This window comes from Poromitra crassiceps, assembly GCF_964638095.1.
Source record: "Poromitra crassiceps genome assembly, chromosome: 10".
Classification (NCBI taxonomy): domain Eukaryota; kingdom Metazoa; phylum Chordata; class Actinopteri; order Beryciformes; family Melamphaidae; genus Poromitra; species Poromitra crassiceps.
This window is the reverse complement of record NC_139631.1, coordinates 50,212,828-50,235,873: the sequence shown is the minus strand read 5'-3', so window position 1 is coordinate 50,235,873 and position 23,046 is coordinate 50,212,828. Positions and strand designations below refer to the sequence as shown.

The 23,046-nt window shown below is 41.8% G+C and overlaps 1 protein-coding gene across 4 annotated transcripts in view; it reads left to right on the top strand.

Annotated features, from left to right (window-relative positions):
* LOC310783885 (far upstream element-binding protein 3-like) overlaps positions 1-23,046 on the top strand; it is a 208,407-nt gene that overhangs the window by 31,507 nt on the left and 153,854 nt on the right. The window lies entirely within an intron of this gene.

The window sequence follows — 23,046 nt, the reverse complement described above, 5'->3', positions numbered from 1 at the left end:
CTGCTACAAATATGCCATAGGCTTACAGTATGTAGGGCTGGAGGGCGACCGCGCTGGGGACCGCGCGCCGTTGGTTCGGCGAGAAAAAGCCTTGCCTGGCTAAAAATGCGGTACATTTCTCCATATCAGTTTTATATACGCATCAAGACTCCGCCCAAGCAGAAGACAAAGTCATAAGCGATAAGCTGTGTGCTCAATAGATGACACAATGAGTTATTCCTCCTGTCCCAAAGTACAAGTAAAACCTTTCCAACAGTTCAACTTTGTCTCTACGAATTTAGCTGCGGATGCCATTCCGTAAAGTAACGTTGCAGACGTCCGTATTTGTGAAATTGGTGTCTTAACATTAACTTTAATTTCCCGGGCGCTTATTAATAGATAGGACTAGGGGTGGGACAAAATATCGATACTCACGGTATCACGATATTTCCACTTGCGATACGTTATCGATACACTGGCACCAAGTATCGATATGTTTATTTTTATTTTTTTATTTTTTATTTTTTATTAATAAACAGGCTAAAATATTATGTTGTGTGTGGTAGTTGAAACATAGTTTCAAGTTGATGTTTATTTATGTTTGTAGTTGAAACAAAAACATAAATACTGTAGGCTACATGAATGGAAATGTTTGATCATTAATATCTACTTTTAGAAATTATATAGGTAGGTAGGTTATATAGGTTTTCTTGTTTTAATAATAACAATAAAAAGACTTAATGTGTAACTTTTCCTCCGTGGTATCGAAGATGGTATGAGTGAGTGAGTGAACTCTGAGAGAGTTCATGTCAATTTTCCTAATAAATACATAATACCTGCTTCTTGCCTTTTAGGGGTATTTTTTTCTCTTCAGTTACACAGATATCGTGATGTATCGTAGGTTAAATTTCTTCCAATATATCGATTATCGCAGAATCGCTGTATCGTGATAATATCGTTATCGAGGGCCAAGTATCGTGACCGTATCGTGAATTACTCCACGATTCCCACCCCTAGATAGGACACATGTTAACACGTTACGTTAACACAAATTGAAACTCAACCACATCGAATTATTTGTAACACCGGGTGAGATCAAACGAGTGGTGTCAGCGGAGGACCAAAATGCGAGACTCGATCATTAGCCAGGAATGGGTCTCGCGCTACTTTTGCATGCTAAAATAAAGCTGATAATATACAATTTCATTCAAGGGGGGGAAAAACCCTTTCAGAGTACAACACAAACTGTCTATTTTCCTGCAACTCGACAGTGGAGATGTCGGGACTCTCGGCTCTGGATCAAGGGATATGATTTGCTATGTGTGAGTGGGGGCGGGTCATAGGGCGGGTGCACTAGGAGTTTGTCTGTTAAATGATTGGTTGTTTCCGTGTCACTTGTACTAACAAGGTACATGATTGGCTGTACGAGCCACGGAGCAGAGGGAAGCGCTCTATATGTGATTGATGAAAGTGGGAACATTTCATACATAAACAGAAAAAATGCGATTATCGATTCTGGAATAAAAGATCGATTAAAAAAATCGTGACATTAAAAATCGCGATACTTAGGTGAATCGATTTTTTCTCCCAGCCCTAATATATATATTGGGCTGTCAAACGATATATATTTTTAATCGCGATTAATCTTGCGATTAACTATAGTTAATCGCATCTTTGTATCGCATGTTTAAAATGCCATTATTTTGCATTTCAAAGCATTTTTTATTAGATAATAATTATTACGAGTGTGTCGTGATTTGGAATCAAATTAATGCAAATAAATGTACTTTGTGATCTTCAATTTTAGATTTATTTTCAATTCAATAGAAGTGCAATGTAGACAGGAGGTAACAATGTCTACAAAATATATCTTGAATAGAAAATAAATGCACAATTGTAAACAGTGCAGTACACGCCCCAGAACCGATACTTCCGGCGGCGGCGCTGTGGAGCAGTCGAAACCCAAAATGACACAGCCGAAGAAGGCTGTGTCTGAGCTAAAAACTTTGGCACTTCCATGTGAATAATGGATCGGTATTGGAAACTGTATATTGATAACGTGTATATCGCGTGAAGCCATTGGAGCCAACCTCCCAGTGGCTAGATGACCCGCGCATCCGAGACTCTGAAGGAAAGATATTGCAAAGATATTGCAGGATTTTCATGCTTGTGATGGGTTATGTATACTTTCCCGGCAAATTGGGCGGATGTGACGTTCTGCATGTTCACGAGTCTGCCTACTAGTCCTCATGGCTCCGCCGGAAATGCCAACGAAGAAGACTGCTAACAGGAAGTAGCTAACGTTACGTTCGTCGCTAGCAAAAGCAAACGACAACAACACAGACTCCAGAGAAAAGTCCAAACAAAATAAATAAATAAATATTTATCTAGTGAAGCCCGTCTGGCCAGACAGCAGCAATGTGACCGACATTGGGGGGAAGCTAGAGGAGGGACCTTGCTGCTTGTAGCTACTGTAATGTGGTTTTGACCAGATAACGTTAGCTGCTTGCTAATGGATTTACCACCTGGTCAGAAACTCCGCAAACATGACTGTCTTGTGTGAAGTAATGCAACCCTAACGTTACGACCGTTATGCTTATGGTCATGGAACATTATTGTTTGACTGCAGTTAGCTGCAGTGGTGAGTCTGCCTATTATAACGTTAGCTTGATGCTATACGTTATAATAGATTTAACTAATAAATCTATAACTAATAGATTTAGCTATATTTATAAAAATTACCATCAGCCCCATTAATAACGTTACCGTCATGTGTTGCTAATGAATGTAACAGTCGTAAATATGCCTAACGTTACTGTCTGTTCTGCTTACAGTACATTGTTTGACTGTTCAGTTTGGTCAACTATTAGACGGTACCGGGGGAGAACGCTCTGACTGCAGTTACTGTAGCTGCAGTGGGACTGCACATTAGTATAACGTTAGCTTGATGCTAATCGCGGCTAACTAATATTGATTTACATTTATAGAAATTACCACCGAGCTCCATTAATAACGTTAACGTCTTGTGTGGATAATGAACGTTACTGTTATGCTTATGAAACATTGTTTGATTGTTCAGTTTGGTCAACTCCAGGCACATACAGGGGAAGCAGGGTAGTTGGCTCACGGTAACGTGAATATCCTTATCCATTTCCCCGCAGCCGATGTAAGCCAAAACATGGCTAAACATGCCACAATAACGTCCGATAATTCATCCAGAATCCTTCCTGGGCATCTCAAGGCTGATCTGACCGATAAATTGTCCAGGTTGCCGTTTTCAAGTGACTTTTATGAGTTAACGTTACAAAGCAACCAACACCTCTGCTGTTGCCAGGCAGCTGCTTGTGCGCGTGCGAGTATGGTCTCGCACGCGCGAGTGGCGAGTATGCAGGCAGCTGGTCTCCACGCTGCCTGCAGTTACTCTTAACGGCCACCGGTGTCGGTAATAGTTAGAACTTACGGATAGGACCTTTAAAATTCTGAATGATTTATCAGTTATGGGTCTGGGTCCGCATAGGGCAGCGTCGCGTCTGGACCCGGACCGCGGTCCGCCATTTAGTGATGCCTGACATAAAGCATTGTGGGTAGGAAGTCAAGTCAAGTCAACTTTATTTATAGAGCACTACCATGACCAGTAGCCGATCAAAGAGCGATAGGCCCTGCTACATTTAATACATGTGATAAATTCCCTGTTGTCCATTCAGAATAGACTACTTGCACAAGTCCACTACTTCCTGAAATGAGTAGGGCATCTTGGTTTCCTGTCCTACACTATTGGATGAACTGATTAATGTCAGGTGTGCCTGATCACTGTTGTTGTGACTGCCACAGTCAGGCACACGTGACATTAATCAGTTCAGCCAATAGTGTAGGACAGGAAACCAAGTTGCCCTACTCATTTCAGGAAGTAGTGGAGTTGTGCAAGTAGTCTATTACATTCTCTCACTCCTGCTGTCTTTTGCGCATGAACACAAAGGACAGAGAGAGACAGACAGAGCAGAATGCCTCCACAGTCTCTCAGCTGCTCTTTTTCCCCCTCTCTTTCAGACGCTCAAGGTCACTGTGTGGGGGGTTGTATGTGTTGTTGCAGTGTTTTCGTAGCTATGTGCTCCAACCAAGGCTAGGTCAGCTAGCAGCTAAAACCTAATAGCTGTCAATGGGTTCTCCTGCTGTTGATTCTTTGACTCCTTCAGTCAATAGAACGCCTGGAGAATAGAGACACTCGCTCTGGGTATCGCCATTGATTTCCCCATTGGCTATGATTCCGATACACAAGGTCCTCATTCGATTTCCGATACGATATCGATATTTCATTTACAATACAAATTTTGCATGGATATTAGGGGTGGGGGAAAAAATCGATTCACCTAAGTATCGCGATTTTTAATGTCACGATTTTTTGGATCGATCTTTTATTCCAGAATCGATAATCGCAAACAGCAGCCTGAACAGCAGGCCAGGCGCCGCCTACTGGTTTACTAGTGGTTTTATTACTTTATTAGTTAGTCTGAAGTAATAATTACACTTCAGGGTTAAAGTGGGTGCATCTCATTGTAAAATTGGACTTCAAACGGCCCAAATCTGGCTTCAAACGGCCCAAATTTCACGCGCGTTGGCCCATATCGGCCTGGCCTGCTTGGTATCTAATGCCCGGCCTGAATTATGATCCCAGTCCGCCCCTGTTTTTAACTATATCGCCCAGCCCTACTCATGATATATAATATACAGTCTCTAGTGTATGATTCAACTTTTCCCATGTTCTAATCTAGTGTAAAAAAGCAAACAAACTGAAAAAAGAAAAGAAAAAAATAAACAAAAATCGCAATAAATCGTAATATCGAATCGCAATAATCGTAGAATCGCAATACTTAAGAATCGCAATATAAATCGAATCGGCACCCAAGAATCGTGATAGTATCGAATCGGGAGATAAGTGAATCGCCACAGCCCTAATGGATATGAAAGCGATTCTCAGAGAACTAATGCTATAAATTGCACAATGAACCCTCTAACCTTAGCATTATTAAAAATATTAATGTTAAACTTTACAGATGTTTACCAGATCTCGTTGCGCTAAGAAGCAAACCACGCGAGTCTAATGGGGTTAAAGTAGGGGTGGGCGTCGCGATATGGCAAAAATATCATATCACGATTTTTTCAGGCAGGATCACGATCCACGATCTTATTACAATTCTTTTTCATATTGGTTTTTAAGACTTATTTTGCAAGTTACTGAACAGTACACGTACAACCAAACTAATTTCAGGGTTCGTAATTATGGTCATGAGAAACCTGGGAAAAGTCATGAAAATTTAAAATACAACTTGTTTTATAAATATTTTCATGTCATTCATTTACGCTGAGTTTACAATAATTCATGTGCTAAGAAATAATGTTGTTCACAAGCATGCAAACACTATCTTTCTATCTATCTCTCTCTCTCTCTCTCGGTTCACTATTATTATTGTGCTTGCAGATAGGCAAGCACAATCTTAGAATCTCTCATACTTCTTTATTATTATTGTGCTTGCAGATAGGCAAGCACAATCTTAGAATCTCTCATACTTCTTTATCTTTCTTTATTCTGTTTTCTTCTGGTCAAAAGTTTGGTTCGCCATTTCTCCTACAGTTTTCACACTACACAGACATGGGAGACATCAAAACGTGCGGCTCATTGAGGAATCGTGTGCATTTGGATTGCTAAGGGTTTCGTTCGCCGGTTTTCGCGATATTGGCGTTAACGTACGATTTTTTTCCCCATTCACTTGAATGGGGTTTCAAAATCGTTGGCATTAAATTAGCTCTAGCTCAGACACCGTATGACCTGCTATTACCAAACTTTGTAGGTAGGTTTACAGAGTCACCTTTTACTCTGTGCGGGAAAATTCCACTATTTGACCAGATGGTGGCGCTATAACAGCCGTCCTTACGTTTTGGTCCATAACTTTTGAACCGTAAGGGCTACATTCAAAATTCTTTTTTCCCTGGATTCCTTGGGTCATTCCGCATCTGCTGATATAGGCCCCGCCCATTTCCGTCTAACTAGATTTTCCGCCATTTTGAATTTTGTCGAAAAGCGTTTTTTCGCTATTTCTCCTTCAAATTTTGCCCGTTTTTCACCAAACCACATCACAGAGCGTGTGTGGACTGTCCCGCACAAAACTTATTTCGCGTTTTTTTGAAATTCCGCACCGTTGCGATATAATCGACCTCCAAAGTTCTGTGGGTGGGGCCTATTTCACAAAGATCGTCCGATGCTAACCAAACTTGGTACAGGTGTGGACGGATGTACTCTGAGCCTATAGGACAAATATTTTGTCATTTCGCCTCTAGGGGGCGCTATAGCAGCATTCAGTACCTGTACCTTCTAAATTGGTTTATTTTGAAAGGCGGCAGGAAGTGCTGATTCATTGGAATTATGGCCAGCCTTCTTTCTTGTATGACACTTGACACTTCTGAGCTGATTTCAGAAAAGAAAGTGTCATTTGGCCTGTAGGGGGCGGGGGTGGGTGGGGCCTACTTCACAAAAACCACCATAACTCCGGACCACATTGTCCGATCCGAACCAAACTTGGTCCAGGTATGCACATATGTACTCTGAGCTGATAAAAATAAAATTGTGTCATTTCGCCTATAGGGGGCGCTATAGCAGCATTCAGTAGCTGTATCTCACAAACTGTAAGAGCGACTGTTCCCAAATTGGGTACATAGGTTCATAGAGTACTCTTCTAATCTGGCCTAAAAAATTATACCAATTGACCTCACGGTGGCGCTATAGCTGCCCTCTTTACGTTTTGGTTTGGAAGTTTGGAACCATAGCTTCTACGATCAAAATTCTTTCTGCCCTGGTTTCCTTGGCTCCTCCCGCTTGTACTCACAAAGGCCCGCCCATTTCCCGCCCACAACTACTTAGTACACCCTAGCACCGATCTACGAATGCCCTATACCGATGAGCCGAACACACCATACCATCCAGTTAATACACCCTTGCAACGGCCTAAACACGTCCTAGCTACACATTGCCGATTGGGGCTGTATTGATAGTGGATGGGAGGGCGGGGTCTAAGGCAGGGGCGGTGCAAGGGGGGCGGAGCATCACGGGGGAGCAAGCACAATCAAATTTGCTTCAGCAAATTTAGCCCGTTCTAGTTTATTATTCTGTTTTCTTCTGGTCAAAAGTTTGGTTCGCCATTTCTCCTACAGTTTTCACACTACATAGACATGTGAGACGTCAAAACGTGCGGCTCATTGAGGAATCGTGTGCATTTGGATTGCTAAGGGTTTTGTTCGCCGGTTTTCGCGATATTCGCGTTAACGTACGATTTTTTTCCCCATTCACTTGAATGGGGTTTCGAAATCGTTGGCATTAAATTAGCTCTAGCTCAGACACCATATGACCTGCCATTACCAAACTTTGTAGGTAGGTTTACAGAGTCACCTTTTACTATGTGCTCGAAAATTACACTATTTGACCAGATGGTGGCGCTATAACAGCCGTCCTTACGTTTTGGTCCATAACTTTTGAACCGTAAGGGCTACATTCAAAATTCTTTTTTCCCTGGATTCCTTGGGCCATTCCGCATCTGCTGATATAGGCCCCGCCCATTTCCGTCTAACTAGATTTTCCGCCATTTTGAATTTTGTCCAAAAGCGTTTTTTCGCTATTTCTCCTTCAAATTTTGCCCGATCTTCACCAAACCACATCACACAGCGTGTGTGAACTGTCCCGCACAAAACTTATTTTGCGTTTTTTTTTTTTATTCTGCACCGTTGCGATATAATCGACTTCCAAAGTTCTGTGGGTGGGGCCTATTTCACAAAGATCGTCCGATGCTAACCAAACTTGGTACAGGTGTGGACGGATGTACTCTGAGCCTATAGGACAAATATTGTGTAATTTCGCCTCTAGGGGGCGCTATAGCAGCATTCAGTACCTGTACCTTCTAAATTGGTTTATTTTGAAGGGCGGCAGGAAGTGCTGATTCATTAGAATTATGGCCAGCCTTCCTTCTTGTATTAACACTTGACACTTCTGAGCTGATTTCAGAAAATAAAGTGTCATTTGGCCTGTAGGGGGCGGGGGTGGGTGGGGCCTACTTCACAAAAACCGCCATAACTCTGGACCACATTGTCCGATCCGAACCAAACTTGGTCCAGGTATGCACATATGTAGTCTGAGCTGATAAAAATAAAATTGTGTCATTTCGCCTATAGGGGGCGCTATAGCAGCATTCAGTAGCTGTATCTCACAAACTGTAAGAGCGACTGTTCCCAAATTGGGTACATAGGTTCATAGAGTACTCTTCTAATCTGGCCTGAAAAAATTATACCATTTGACCTCACGGTGGCGCTATAGCTGCCCTCTTTACGTTTTGGTTTGTAAGTTTGGAATGATAGCTTCTACGATCAAAATTCTTTCTGCCCTGGTTTCCTTGGCTCCTCCCGCTTGTACTCACAAAGGCCCGCCCATTTCCTGCCCACAACTACTTAGTACACCCTAGCAACGATCTACGAACGCCCTATACCGATGAGCCGAAAACACCATAGCATCCAGTTAATACACCCTTGCAACGGTCTAAACACGTCCTAGCTACACATTGCCGATTGGGGCTGTATTGATAGTGGATGGGAGGGCGGGGTCTAAGGCAGGGGCGGTGCAAGGGCGGCGGAGCGTCACGGGGGAGCAAGCACAATCAAATTTGCTTCAGCAAATTTAGCCCGTTCTAGTTTAGGCTATACAGTAGGGTTGGGCGATGGGACACATATATGAGCTATCTGCCATTGAGTCAACCGTCGGTTGCTTTTGTTGGCTGAGCTTTCACGTGATTGTTGTCATTGGACAGTGATTGGACACTGGTACTGGCCTACAGGGCAGTCCACACGACATCAGGGCCTACAGGGCAGTCCACATGACAGTCCCTCCGTATCTGCAATCTATGGTCAGGTTCCAAACATCGCATCGCTCCCTCCGCTCCTCCACCCGTCCAGATCGCCTCGCCCCTCCACCGCTACGTGGGCTCAAAAGTCACTCGTCCCGATCGCGACTCTTCTCGTTCCTGGCGCCACAATGGTGGAATGAGCTCCCCCCTTCGATCAGAACGGCCAAATCGCTGCCCATCTTTCGGTGGAGACTAAAAGCTCACCTTTTCAGGCTACACCTGGGCTCTTCTTGAACTAACAATATTTTAATAAAAAAAAAAATCCTTCCTTCTCAAACTTACTAATGCTATGCTACATGTTACTTATTCCTTCTCAAACTACTTCCTACATCGTGAACTCTAGCCTATCAAAATGTCTTAGCTGTCATTGATTGTGTTGCATAGTTGTAGGGCTGTCTTCAAAACGATTTTTTCCAATTTCGAATATTCTATTGAGGTTTTCCCCGAATGTTCGAATATCTGATTTGATTACTAAAAAAAGAAGGGAAAAAAGTGATTCATTGAAATAAATTAGTCTTTTGTTCAATCAACTATCTTTATTGAATATAATAACTGCAAACTTGAATAATGACAATATATGACTGGAAAAGTAGTATTTTATTTGAAATGCACAAATACAAAACATGCTGTTGTGGGAAATTGTTATTACAATAACAACTAGAAAAAACATGAGATTGGAGATAAGGCTTATCTTGAAATAGAATGAGTTACACCGTCACTTAGATTTACTTTGAACTAAAAGGTTTCTCAGCAGTATAAATTCTCATTATGCATCTTCAGTTTTTCTTCAAACTCAAACAAGAAGACTTTTCTTAGTCTATTTTTTATGCATCTTCAGTTTTTCCTGTCAAGTAAACAGTTTTGCCAGAAACTCAATTGAATGGTTTCTCTCCTGTATAACTTCTCATGTGTCTCTTCAGAGACTTGTTCAACTGAACTACTTTCCACACATTGAACTTCAACAAACAAAGACGTTTCTTTGTCTATTTTTGAAAAAAGAAAAGAAAAGAAAAAAAAAAGCGATATGAGATTTCATCTCAACGATACATATCGTGACGTTTTACTATCGCGAAATTTCGTGGGACGATATATTGTGACACCCCTATAAATTAGCATTAGGATTAGACTGTTGTGATGTCATTATTCAGTTTTAACCATCAATAATTGTTCCTTTTCTCATTATTTCATTTCAAATAGTGTATATTTATTTTGAGATTTTTGTCAATTATTTGTGCTGTTATGGTTATAATTAGCCTACCGTAGTTACTCACTTCTACACTATCTTAGATTGTGTTACTTATGGATGGCATGGAATTATAGTGAAAATAGATTATCCCCCCTTTTTGCTGGGGACCCCACTTTGAAAACCACTGGCTTAGGCTAGAACTGTTGCGAGAAGGTTTCAGGATTTATCTCTATGCATTAGGCTGTGATTACTATTTATATAAATCTATTTATTCACATAGATTCATGATATATTATGGTATTCAGCCTACCTGTGACATCAATGTTTTGATTAATCTGCGCCAGTACCGAAAATGTAGCCTATTACTGCATGACTGATCCTATGATGTCATTGTAATCACACTCAGGTGTGCGTTCACAAGACAGGTGTTGTCCATTCAATCAGCCCACCTGTCTTTATAATGGCTGTCTTGCACTGTTTGTATGATACTTGACAAAGTCTATGGCCGAAACTGTTGTCAAATAGCGTTAAATTACACTTTATTGCATCTGGAACGAGAGTGTGTCTTCCCCTGCACTATCAACATACTCGTTTAGTTACATTCCAATTCATCAACTTTGGAGCGTTATTTACCCCCCCTTCCCGACATGCTAGGTTGACATGCTTCGTCCCAATCGATTCCTTATTTCTTCTACTTTCATATGGTATAAAGATCACCACTCAAGCTTTAAAAATTAGCTTGCTGTCAGCCATCGATTTACAGGCCAAATTCAGTTAAAAAATGTGGGAATTTAAGGTTGCGGGTTTTATTATAAAAAATTACAGGATGAAACTTCAATACGACAAAAATAGCGCTGCTCGGTTAACCATTTCCACACCGAATTTAATAGAAGGCCCGGATAACTTGAAATCAATTGACTTACTTGACTATCCATGCCGTCTGTAGTGGAACCGCTGCAGCCGAGACGTTGCAAATATTCCAGTTTTCTGACATTGCAAATATCCCAGTATCGCGCACCGCAGCGCAAGGCTCCCGCAACTCGAAACTTGTTTTGGGTCGTAATCCAATGCAACGACTGTCTGGCTTGTGAACACTTACTGATTGATAAAAAAGTAAATAAAAATAAGGGGGAAATATAATATGCTGCTACTGTCGTCAGTAAATGTCGTAAATCATTCCTGTCAGGTCATCACAGCCAGCAAAGTGGATTTCATTTACTACCGTAATTGATTCAGCGTGAGAGACCAGTGGACGATACAATGTCAATCTTAGCAATCTATCCAACCAACAACCAATTAGATTTCACCTGGTTTCACCAGGCTAAGGGTGTGTTCCGCTCCAGCTCAATCTGATTGGTTGGAAAACACATCACTCTCACGTGTTCTCTGTGAATTGCAAGTGTTTTTCAACCAATCATATTTTTTCATTAGATAAATTACCAAATAAATAAATGCCCACAGGGCGAATGTTTTTTTACCCTCCTACTCCAGGCTGGGACCAGGGCCAGAGTGACTCGTCTGCATGGAGCTCTCCTTTCCATCAGTGCCCTACAGGTCACTAGAGATGCTGCGATCGAGATTTTTCAATTCCGATCCGATTCCGATATTTTAGCCTCAAAACCGATCCGATTCCGATCAAATTTCGATATCTGATTCGATACCGATTTCGATCCGATACCGATACAGCACATATTTAAGCCTCTCTATGCTGTCTGATAGCTAGCAGGCAACAAACATTTTTAGGGTTAGGTATGTATGTGTGTGCTTTGGTAATATAGTATGTAAACGATTTAGTTCATCTAATTAATTTGATGTAAAACTAAAACATAACAATCAAATACACACTTATTTTGTAATGGGTGAACACTGGACACAAATAATTATTGTTTCCTCACACATACACCCCCACTCTGTCTCACACAGGACACATACACACACAGCCCTGTCCCTGTCTCTCTCTCTCTCTCTCTCTCTCTCTCTCTCTCTCTCTCTCTCTCTCTCTCACACACACACACACACACACACACACACACACACACACACACACACACACACACACAGCCCTGTCCGTGTTTCTGTTTCTCACACACACACAAAGTTTGTGCATACATTTCCACTGCCAGATTGGAGGAGTATTTTGTCATTTTCTAATGTTACTTCTCTTCAGTGCAATACGTTTTGATAACGACCTGCTGTACAGCGCCGTTCGCTCAGTCAACTGTTACGTGTCGTTAACGTTAGTTTAGAGGAGAAAGATAGCTGGTGTTAGCTAGCTAATTAGCCATGTTAGCTGCCTCAGTGGGTAACGTTAGCCTATAGAGAGTATTTATCTGACGTTTATGTTAGCTACTCCTCAAACCTGCGGGTGGAAATGGTTTATGCGATGCGATGTATGTTGAAGCAAGACAACGTTTTAATGTACCTTGAATTGGACAAATTACGACGGGTCGTGCTCGCCTCACGCAGATCTAAGCCCTGGCCATCCTAGCCTCAACGCGAGACTCATCAGTCATTCGGTTGAGTCTCGCAAAGTTACACACAAAGTTTGTGCATACATTTCCACTGCCAGATTGGAGGAGTCTTTCGTCATTATCTAATGTTACTTCTCTTCAGTGCAATACGTTTTTGATAACGACCTGCTGTACAGCGCCGTTCGCTCAGTCAACTAACGTGTCATTAACGTTAGTTAGAGGAGAAAGATAGCTGCTGTTAGCTAGCTAATTAGCCATGTTAGCTGCCTCAGTGGGTAACGTTAGCCTATAGAGAGTATTTATCTGACGTTTATGTTAGCTACGCCTCAAACCTGCGGGTGGAAATGGTTGATGCGATGCGATGTATGTTGAAGCAAGACAACGTTTTGGCCCTGGCCATCCTAGGCTCAACGCAGCCTCAGTGTGCTGCATGCTGGATAGAAATCCTGGAGCGGAGTCATGGAATGGAGTGCTTATATCGGAGCCATGGATCGGTCATTTTCGCTGGAATCCGATCCGATCCGATCCATGTTTTTTGGCTGATATCGCGCCGATATCCGATCACATGATCGGATCGCAGCATCTCTACAGGTCACTGTTGTTGAAGCATTTTAAGAATATAATTAATGAAAAAATGAGCGTCTGCACATAAGAAAAAACACATTTGATTGATATTTTATTATAAAAAAATATATAAAAATTGAAAAATGAAAAATAAAAAAAATAAAAAATTATAATATTTTTTATTTATATAAAATCCCCAATCTAATAGAGGAGGACCTATGCCTCACTGGAAAAACCTCCTCTGGATTTAGGCACCCAACAAACAGCAAAGACAAACTTTTGGGAAAGTGCTTTTTCAGAACGACAGAAATCCAGAACGACTGGATCTCTGACCATTTCAGAATTAATTTATGAACATAACCAAGGAAGGCTGACGAACAGCTGCTCGGATGTTGAAAACTTAATTTCTCTGCCTGGATTTCGTTTTTTAACTTTCGCTTTGCACATCCGTAGCTAAGAAGGTCTATTCAGGCAAAATTATTCACAAGTGTGTGTCTATGTTTATGTCTTTGACATAGACATAGACGCACACAGGCTTATTCACCTTCTGTTCCAACTAGGGATGGGTACCGTTCACATTTGAACCGATACCGGTACGATACCGGTACCTGGAATTCGGTATGGTACCCAAAACGGTACCATTTTCGGTACTTTACACACTCTAATAACAAAAAAATTACAGTTGTAAAAAAAAAGAAAGTCCAAACTTCTCAATTTCAACATTGTTCTTTATTTAGCACATTATTTATTTAGCACCAGACAAAATAAAACTCCTCCCTACAATACCTCCCTACCTCTCCCCTCCCAAACCAAGAGTTGTAGCAGCAAGGTTAGTTTAGTGGGGTTGGGGAAATGGGGGGGAATAGTACTTGATGTCCAACACAGCTTCCAGCAGGGCCTGGTCTTCATCTTCAAAGAGCTCCCCAAGTGCTGAAAGTTTCTTCTGCTTATTGAGTCGTATCTGAAAATAAAAAAAGGCATCGTGATTCATCAAGCATTATTTGTGTTATCAATAGAAAGAAGTGTCAGTGCTATGCACATCTTAATAGAAATGACAATTTATTGTTAGTAACATAGCTTAGGCTACACTATGAATAACACACCCATTATCACTCGTCATTATGCAAAATAATAATTTACCTGAACCATATCCACCGCTGAGAAGAGGGTGAATCGTGTCTCCTCCTGTGCGGCTGTCACTGGCACATGGTTACCTAGCAATGAAAGCAAGAGTTTAACGTTAACACGTCTCACGGTCGGTGATACGAGCTGATGATAATTATTATAGAACGTAAACAACGCTAAGCTATAAAGCTAACTCAGCCAAGACAGTGAAAAGCCCCGTTATCTAACAACCACAACGGCAGTGAAACAACTTATCCAGCTAACGCTAGCAAATTAAATAACGTTACCTGATGTTGTAGAAGTCGATGCCTCTCTCAAGTTCCGTCATCATCCTCCTGCAAGATTTCAGCTAACGTTACAGCTGAGGAGGTGCTGCTAACTAGGGATGGGCATCGAATTTCGAATTTTCGAATAATCGTTGTTATTATCAAGGTCGACTTTTATTATTGAAATTCGAAATTCGTTTTTTTTTTTTTTTTTTTTTTTTGTGTGAAATGTTGCATTGTCTCCCCTGATTCTAAGAATAGTCGAATCGCTTGGTTTGAGCAAGTAAAACAATTTTTATAAGCAACCTCTCCCTTTACTTCATGGGATTTCATCCGCCATTCATTTTTCCATAAACCTTGCTTAAAATGCTTATAAAAATTGTTTTACTTGCTCAAACCAAGCGATTCGACTATACTTCGAATCAGGGGAGACAATGCAACATTTCACAAAAAAAAAAAAAAAAGATTTTTAATTTTTTTTACATTTTATTTTTATTTTCGAATTTCGATTAAAAGTCGACTGGCCAGCGAATTTCGAATAGTGTTTTTGCTAGAAATGCCCATCCCTACTGCTAACGTTAGCTGCGGTGTCTTCTTCATTTACCCTCAGGCTATCTAACACGTTAGTCGTCAGCATTTAGCTAAATATATCTTGTGTTTGACCATGCTTCCTCAAGTTTGAGGTGTTTGCCTAGTCAGCTTTGCAATTCACATCACAAATGTTGCAACCAGTGTTGTCTGAGTCTATCTTGGTAAAGTGTAGCCACATTTTTGGACCGCTTTCGGCTGGCCCTGTTTTGCTTTCAGGACCTTCAGGTAGAGTGACGTACTGACGTAACGCACTCTCGCGTGTTGCCTTAAGGTTCCGTCGGAATTTCTATTTTACCCACTCTCTTTCTATTACTCAGTTGCGTTCAAGTACCGAAATTTAGTACCGTTCGTTTTTATGTGAACTGGTACGGGGCAGTACCGACGTATTTCGGTCGGTGCCTGTAAAAGTACCGAGTTCGGTACCCATCCCGAGTTCCAACACAGGGTTCAGCCAGTTACTTCCTATTGTGTTTACACTTCCTGTGACAGTACAGTACTAGTGACCAGGTAAAACGGACTGTGTTTTGAACAGGAAGTCATGACACAACTGGGTCAAGTGGGCGGGGCTACATAAGGTGAATAGACAGTAGGGCTGTGAATCTTCACTGGCCTCACGATTCGATTCCGATTCAGAGGGCTACGATTCGCACGTCCGCATCGCGATGCATCTTATAATCGATTATTTTTGACACCCCTAATAGACAGTCCATATTAGTGTTTTCACTGACGCAGCAGTCACGTCACCTTATTAACTCATTGAGTGCCAGCCACTTTTGGAGAACGGACGCTCCCAGTGCCAGAGTTTCAGAGCGTTTTCAGTGATTTCTCGAGGCCCACAGAATATTGTGTGATATTACTATGTAAACACTGAACACGCACAAAGAACGATGAGACTCTATTCTATCATCTGCAAAAAAAAGTTTATTGATCCCATTTTCCGTTCTTTAGTTATGAGCCGGAGAAGATAGCTTGATTCATCCAAAAACAGCAATTTTTTTCTAGAAGCTGAGATAATTGGCCTTTTGTGAAATTAATCATTTCAAGCACATCACTGACTCTGAAGCTAATCTTTTCTAATGTAGTCACACCTCAAAAATAATTTCCTTCAATAAAACAGTTTAGGCCAGGGAATTTTGTTTGGCAGAATAATATTTTTAGCTACAACCAGCAGCGCTGGCCCCTGCGTGCGCTGCTGGTTGCAGCTTCTTGCTGGTTTTGATTTGCTGCTGGTGGGTATCGGATATTCTGGCTTGCGTTTGTCAATCCTGTCCTGCTGCCTGGGTCTGTCTGGGTGTTGCGTGCTGCTCTGCGTGCCCCCCCCCCGCCCCGCCCCGCCTCGCCTCGCCTCAACTGCACACTCCTCCTCCTGTCTGTGGTGGCTCTCTGCTGAGTTTGCTGTGCGCACAGTGAAGGGTGCGGAACAGCCAGGCTTTTTTACAGCGTTCCGCTGTGTTTGTCACCGGCAACGATGCTTCCAGTTGAGAATAATAACAACTCCACGGTGTGGATGTGCAGATGTGCTGTCGCAACCGACACGGAGCGGCTCAATTGTGGGAGCAGATTGGCTGCTGCAGGCACAGCTGCAGTAACGTGCTTCAGCATATCGATGCATACGGATGCGATGCGATTTCCGTTTCCATAACGACTTCTTCTTTGTTTTTTCCTTGCCTTTCTGTTATGTGGAGAGCACTGTCGCCACCTAAGGGTTCTGTAAAATAGGTTATAGACCTCCAATAGCTACAATAGTTGTACCAGAGATGTATCAGGGATTGATCCACGTCCCACCGTCAAAAAACGCAATTGACGACAACCGTCGTCATTGGCACTCTACGTCAGTATTTGAATTGACGACAGCTGTCGTCATTGGCATTCAATGAGTTAAGATCGATTTCAGATTTTATGAATAGAAAAATATTTATTTGCTGTTTGCTATGTTGAAATGTGCCACTGGGGCAACCACATCAGCTGATCATCTTATTCAGTGAATACAGCCTACCTCCCTAAATCTATTTAAGCAACCGGTCGGATGAGGCCAGCAGGCAGTGAAATCACTGATCACCGAGGTTTGGGGAACTCCCTGTTAGCAAGTGAGCTAACGTACTGTTACTTACAGCTCTCAAATGATTTGCCAAGCTCGCTAGTAGAATGATGGTACGTTCATTTCACTTTGCAAAACTGGCAAATCACTTTTTTTGGATCATCATCATTTGCGATCTTGAAGTGCTTCCAAACCGGCGATTTCTTTTGTTCTGACATAGTTGCATGCCGCAGCCGCTTTCTCCTCTAGCTTGGCTAGTCCATGCATAGATGTATTCTGCTGTCTTGTTGTGACGTCTTAATTGAGCGCCATGATGTTGACATCATGGTTGGCATCTAAGTGTTGCATCAGCTACAGTAGGCCACACACAATCCTTATAGTCAATGAATGGATTAATTTATTTAATTCCTTATCCATCCATGAATGAATCAGCCAGAGGGAGATTAGGAGTGGTGATTGGTTGGGCTCACTCTAGCATCAACCGTATTTAACGGCCTGAATTATAAGCATTATGAGCGAATATTCGAATATCCGAATATTTGAATATTCGAGAACAGCTCTACATACGGTAGTTGTTTTCTGTACTGTTGACAAAATGTGATATTGTAAGTCGCTTTGGACAAAAGTGTCTGCTAAATGACATAATGTAATGTAATTTTAATTTGTTAGTTTAATGGAGAGAGAGAGAGACCGACAGACAGACAGAGAGAGAGAGAGAGAGCTCTGTCGACATGCGGCTCGGCACACACACACACACACACACACACACACACACACACACACACACACACACACACACACACACACACACACACACACCCACAGCAGTGAGAGAGGGGGGAACCTGAGCAGTAACACGCTCACCTGGGAATACGAGGCAGGATGACAGCAGATTAACACATTGACTGCCAGCCGTTTTTTTTTTTTACTGTAGGTAGCTTCTGCCAGGCCTTTTTTTGAGGATTCTGGCTCATTTTACAAGAGCCGAGCATAATTTTCTGGTTGGACTTTGTGAACACAAAGTTCAGAAAAGTACTAATAGAATGTGTGCTTTCTCTGTCTAAAAGAGTTAGTTTGTAGAGTTAGTAGTTATGTAGATATTAGCCGTTGAGTACAGCATGGTTTCAGCGTCTGGAAATTTATTCAGAGATAAATGGCTTTTTGTGAAATTCGATAGAAAAGTCACTTTAACCATTCATTTTTGGCATCAGTAAGACCGTCAGACATTCTAAACAATAGTTTTGAACAGTAATTTCCTCCATAACAACAGGAAACACCCCTCTCATTCAAACTCCTCCCTCCGTGTGTCTTCTCCTCCTTCCTCCTGGCTCTACAGCGGGCGTGTCAGAAGCGCGTTGCTGCTGCCTGCCTGCCTGCCTGCGTGCCTGCCTGCCTGCTTGCCTGCGTGCGGACGCTCCTTGTGCGAGTCAAGATGGGCCGGGGAATGCGTGGGCGATGGGCAGATGTTGATTCTGGCCTTTCTGAGGTGTTTCAAAGTGTGTTTCACCTATAATCTATTTTGCAAATCGCTCTCCGCTCTCTGTGTGCTGCTGCCTGCGCGGTCGCTCTCGGGCAAGACAAGTGTGGATTACTGTAAAATCGCCTCGCCATTTCCTTGAATGGCTTGCTCCCGCGGCAGTTTTTTCTTTGATTTCGCTCGTCTGGGGGAGCACTGTCAACACTTAGTGGGTCGGTAAAATAGATTATACACATTCAATACCTCCAATAATTGTATAGGAGACGTAAAAGGGATTGATCAACGCCCCACCGTCAAAAAAAAAAAAACGATTCTGCTTGACGTATCAATACGTCGTTGGCAGTTAACGTGTTAATAGCAATGCGTCCTCACATTTAAAATAACTGCCCAAATCTGACTGAAGCAGACACTTTTTCCACTCTATCTGCCTGTCTTTCTCTCTACCCGCATGTTTGTTTAGTGTGTGTGTGTGTGTGTGTGTGTGGTTGTAAAGAGGTTTCATTTGCGTTCGTGTCATTTTCATCGCCGTTCATTGTAACCATCGACATAAATAAGATGGACCGAGCGTGGCTATCTCCGCCCAGCAGGGTCGAGTGAAGCCGAAATCCTGCCAGATCAGTGAACCAGATTCTGCGCACTAGCTCCGTTGAGTTAGAACCTCTGTGAGGTCCCCGCCCCTCTGAACTCTCTTATGTAGAGCTGTTGTTTCTAGATTTGCGCACAGTGCGTTGTGTATTTATATACAGTCTAGCTCTGTAAATATGGCACTTTAAGTTGTAATATTTTTTGTCTCGCCAAAAGTAACCAGGAAGCTTCCCACTTAGGCTTGTGGCGATCGGATCGTGTATTGCCGATTCTATTGCTGAAATGACGATTGACTTTCCAAGCCGATGTCGATCGCCCCTCCCCCCGTGTGTGACTGCTCCCTGATAGCAGAGATGCGACGCAGCAGTTTGACTGAGCAGAGTGTGTGTTGATCAGACCAGACTAGGGTTGCCACGGTGTGGTCATTTTCACACCGGGTAATAAACACGTGTCAACATTAGGGCTGGGCAATATAATCGATACGGCAATATATCGCGATATTTTATTTCCCGATACTGTATCGATACTTGGACGCCAAGTATCGCGATATTATTATTATTATTATTATTATTTTTTTTTTTTTGCAGGCCATGCCATGCCAGGCCTCTGCATCTGGTGATTCCCACCCCTAATTGATACTGTATCGATATTTCCCATATCGATGCGTTCAGTAACACTCAACACTCAGTAGTTTTGACTAAATTTGTCCACTAACTTATCAGTATAAAGTGATGTACATATTATTACACTACCTGGGTGGTACACAGTGTGTTGTATCTTTAGCTCTATTATTTAATTTTGAGTAAATTCTGTAGAATATTGCAATATATCGCAATATGTATCGCATCGCAATATATCGTGATACAATCGTATCGTGACCCAAGCATCGTGATACGTATCGTATCGTGAGATCCTTGCAAATACCCAGCCCTAGTCAACATGTCGCATATAAATATATATAATATAATATAAAATATTAAAAGAATATAACAAAAAAAATCCTCAGCTGTCCTCACAGTCCAGTCAGTCAGCTCCTGTCCGCAGCTGTGTTAGCTTGGACGCTCACAGTCACAACACTGGCTACCACACAATACTTGGCTGCATCCAACTCGAGACAACTTTTCAGACCCTCCTGGAGACAATCTTTCTCAGCAGAGACTAACGTTACCAGCAAGCAACAGTAAGCAGGCAATGACAATAGCTGGGTAAGTCCCGCTAGCATCGATGCTAAGTTAGCAAAGTACAGGGAGAGTGCAGCTGAAGCACATGGCTAATTAATATGGATGTTAACGTCCATATTAATTAGCCATGTGCTTGCACGATGACATCGTGCATTGGCGATGTCAAAGGGTGGCGATTGGACGATCTGACTGAGCTCAAGATCGCGCAACTCTATTCCCACTATGAGATCAGTTTATCAAAATGACGCCTGTACGAAAATCAGATTTTCGTTGTCGGAGATTGAGCTGTATCAGCCAGACAAGTTGTTTGCAGCTCTGTGTTGATTAGCCTAATGTTTCCATGGCATTTTGATTAACTTTATGATTTAATTCCTTTTGGAGCAAATGTTGGTTTAACAAATCTAACCGTGCGGCTACGTCGTTGTACTGGTACAGTGTGGGTAGGGCAGCCAAACCTAACGTTAGCCCATTGCATGAGCCAGGCTGCCTGGTCTCTTCTCAGACTCTGTATATCCCACTGAGCTATATCTTATTTATGCCAATGGTATATCGTTACTAAGAGGAGCTTGTGAAGAACGAACATTCCCACAGTCAAAGCATTTCCCTGAGATATCCATATAAAAACGTGTATTGCTTTAATACCAAAAATAAAATCTCCAGTATCTGTTTGTCTAAGCTAACGCTAACCTGTTAGCGATTAGCTAATGGCTGGTGGTTGTGTAGGCCCCATCTTATACCCGGGAGTTAACGTTATAAAACACATAACATTATAAAACACTAGGGGTGTCACAATATATCGTCCCACGAAATTTCGCGATAGTAAAACGTCACGATATGTATCGTTGAGATGAAATCTCATATCGCGAGAATTTTTTTTTTTAAATAGACTAAGAAACGTCTTTGTTTGTTGAAGTTCAATGTGTGGAAAGTAGTTCAGTTGAACAAGTCTCTGAAGAGACACATGAGAAGTTATACAGGAGAGAAACCATTCAATTGAGTTTCTGGCAAAACTGTTTACTTGACAGGAAAAACTGAAGATGCATAAAAAATAGATTAAGAAAAGTCTTGTTGTTTGAGTTTGAAGAAAAACTGAAGATGCATAATGAGAATTTATACTGCTGAGAAACCTTTTAGTTCAAAGTAAATCTAAGTGACGGTGTAACTCATTCTATTTCAAGATAAGCCTTATCTCCAATCTCATGTTTTTTCTAGTTGTTATTGTAATAACAATTTCCCACAACAGCATGTTTTGTATTTGTGTATTTCAAATAAAATACTACTTTTCCAGTCATATATTGTCATTATTCAAGTTTAAAAAAATATTGTTAAAATCGTATCGTATCGTATCGTTATCGTGAACCCAGTATCGTGATACGTATCGTATCGTGAACTGAGTGTATCGTGACACCCCTATAAAACACATTTCCTGTCAGTTGGACAACCTGGTCAGTTCTGAAAATATGTCTATTATTGTGTTATTCCAGCTATCGTTATCGGTTAAGTTATAGTAATATTAAGCTGACAAATAATGCAAAAACAGCTGGCTAACTCAAGCGGCTAATGCTAGCCTGCATCCATTAAAACCATTGTGTATTAAAATAACCAATAACGTAGCTGGAGTAACTAATAAAACACATATTTACTGAACTTACTTGAGTCCCCAACCAACTAACAATGTCCTTTTTTTTGCGGCCCATCGATATGTACAAAATTGTACTAGGAACTCTAACCTGGTGCATCATTCAAAAATATTACATTAATAATTCACCCCAAAGCAGTTACAAAATACAAATATACTTTTTATTTTATTTTTGTCATGACCATTTGGCCCACAATCAAACTACAGCCCTGAACAACACAATACTGTGCTATGTGCTGCAAGTTGTGCAGACTCTCCAGTCAGCATCAGTGTGACAAGCAGAGTGACTGACACCACCAGTGCTTTCTTTAGTAATGCAGTCAGTAACTAATACGGAATACGGGCGTATATCCTTGCATACGAAAGTTGCTATAGCCACGGTTATTTTTAGGGCACGTGGAGAGTTGGCTGGTAATTCCAATGGATCGTTCAGTCTATTTTGTTTCAGTCCGGAGATAGCAGGAGATCTGGCTCGCAACACTTCACACACAGACCCGGTTGGCTGATCTTGTAAATCGCTTTGCTTTTGTCAAGCTCGTTTTTGTCTTTGAATCCGAAATTGTTCCAGACATACTGTATCTGCCTTTAGTTTTGCCGGCGTCCGCCATGTTGAATGTTTTGACTTCACCAAGAGAGATCGGTTTGCGCATGCATGAAGAACGAGAGGCTGGTGGTGCGTTCACGGCCGAAAATAAAAAAATAAAAAAATCGATCTCTGGATGTATGAATCGATATCAAAGGATTAAAATAAAAATTGATTCAAAATCGGAGAATTGATTTTTTAACCCAGCCCTAATCCTGACAAAGTGCGAGACTAGCATCGATACTAGAGTTCCTAGTACAATGTCCTTCATTTAGGAGCCCCACACCAAAACATGCAATATCCTGGTTGCTGATGTGGTGCCTCCTCTGGTCGTTAGGGGCGCCTGTTCGGAGGGAGGGCAACTCGTTGGAATAGCGTCATCCTCCCACGTGCTATGTCCTACCGGTGAAGCTTCCCCTGTC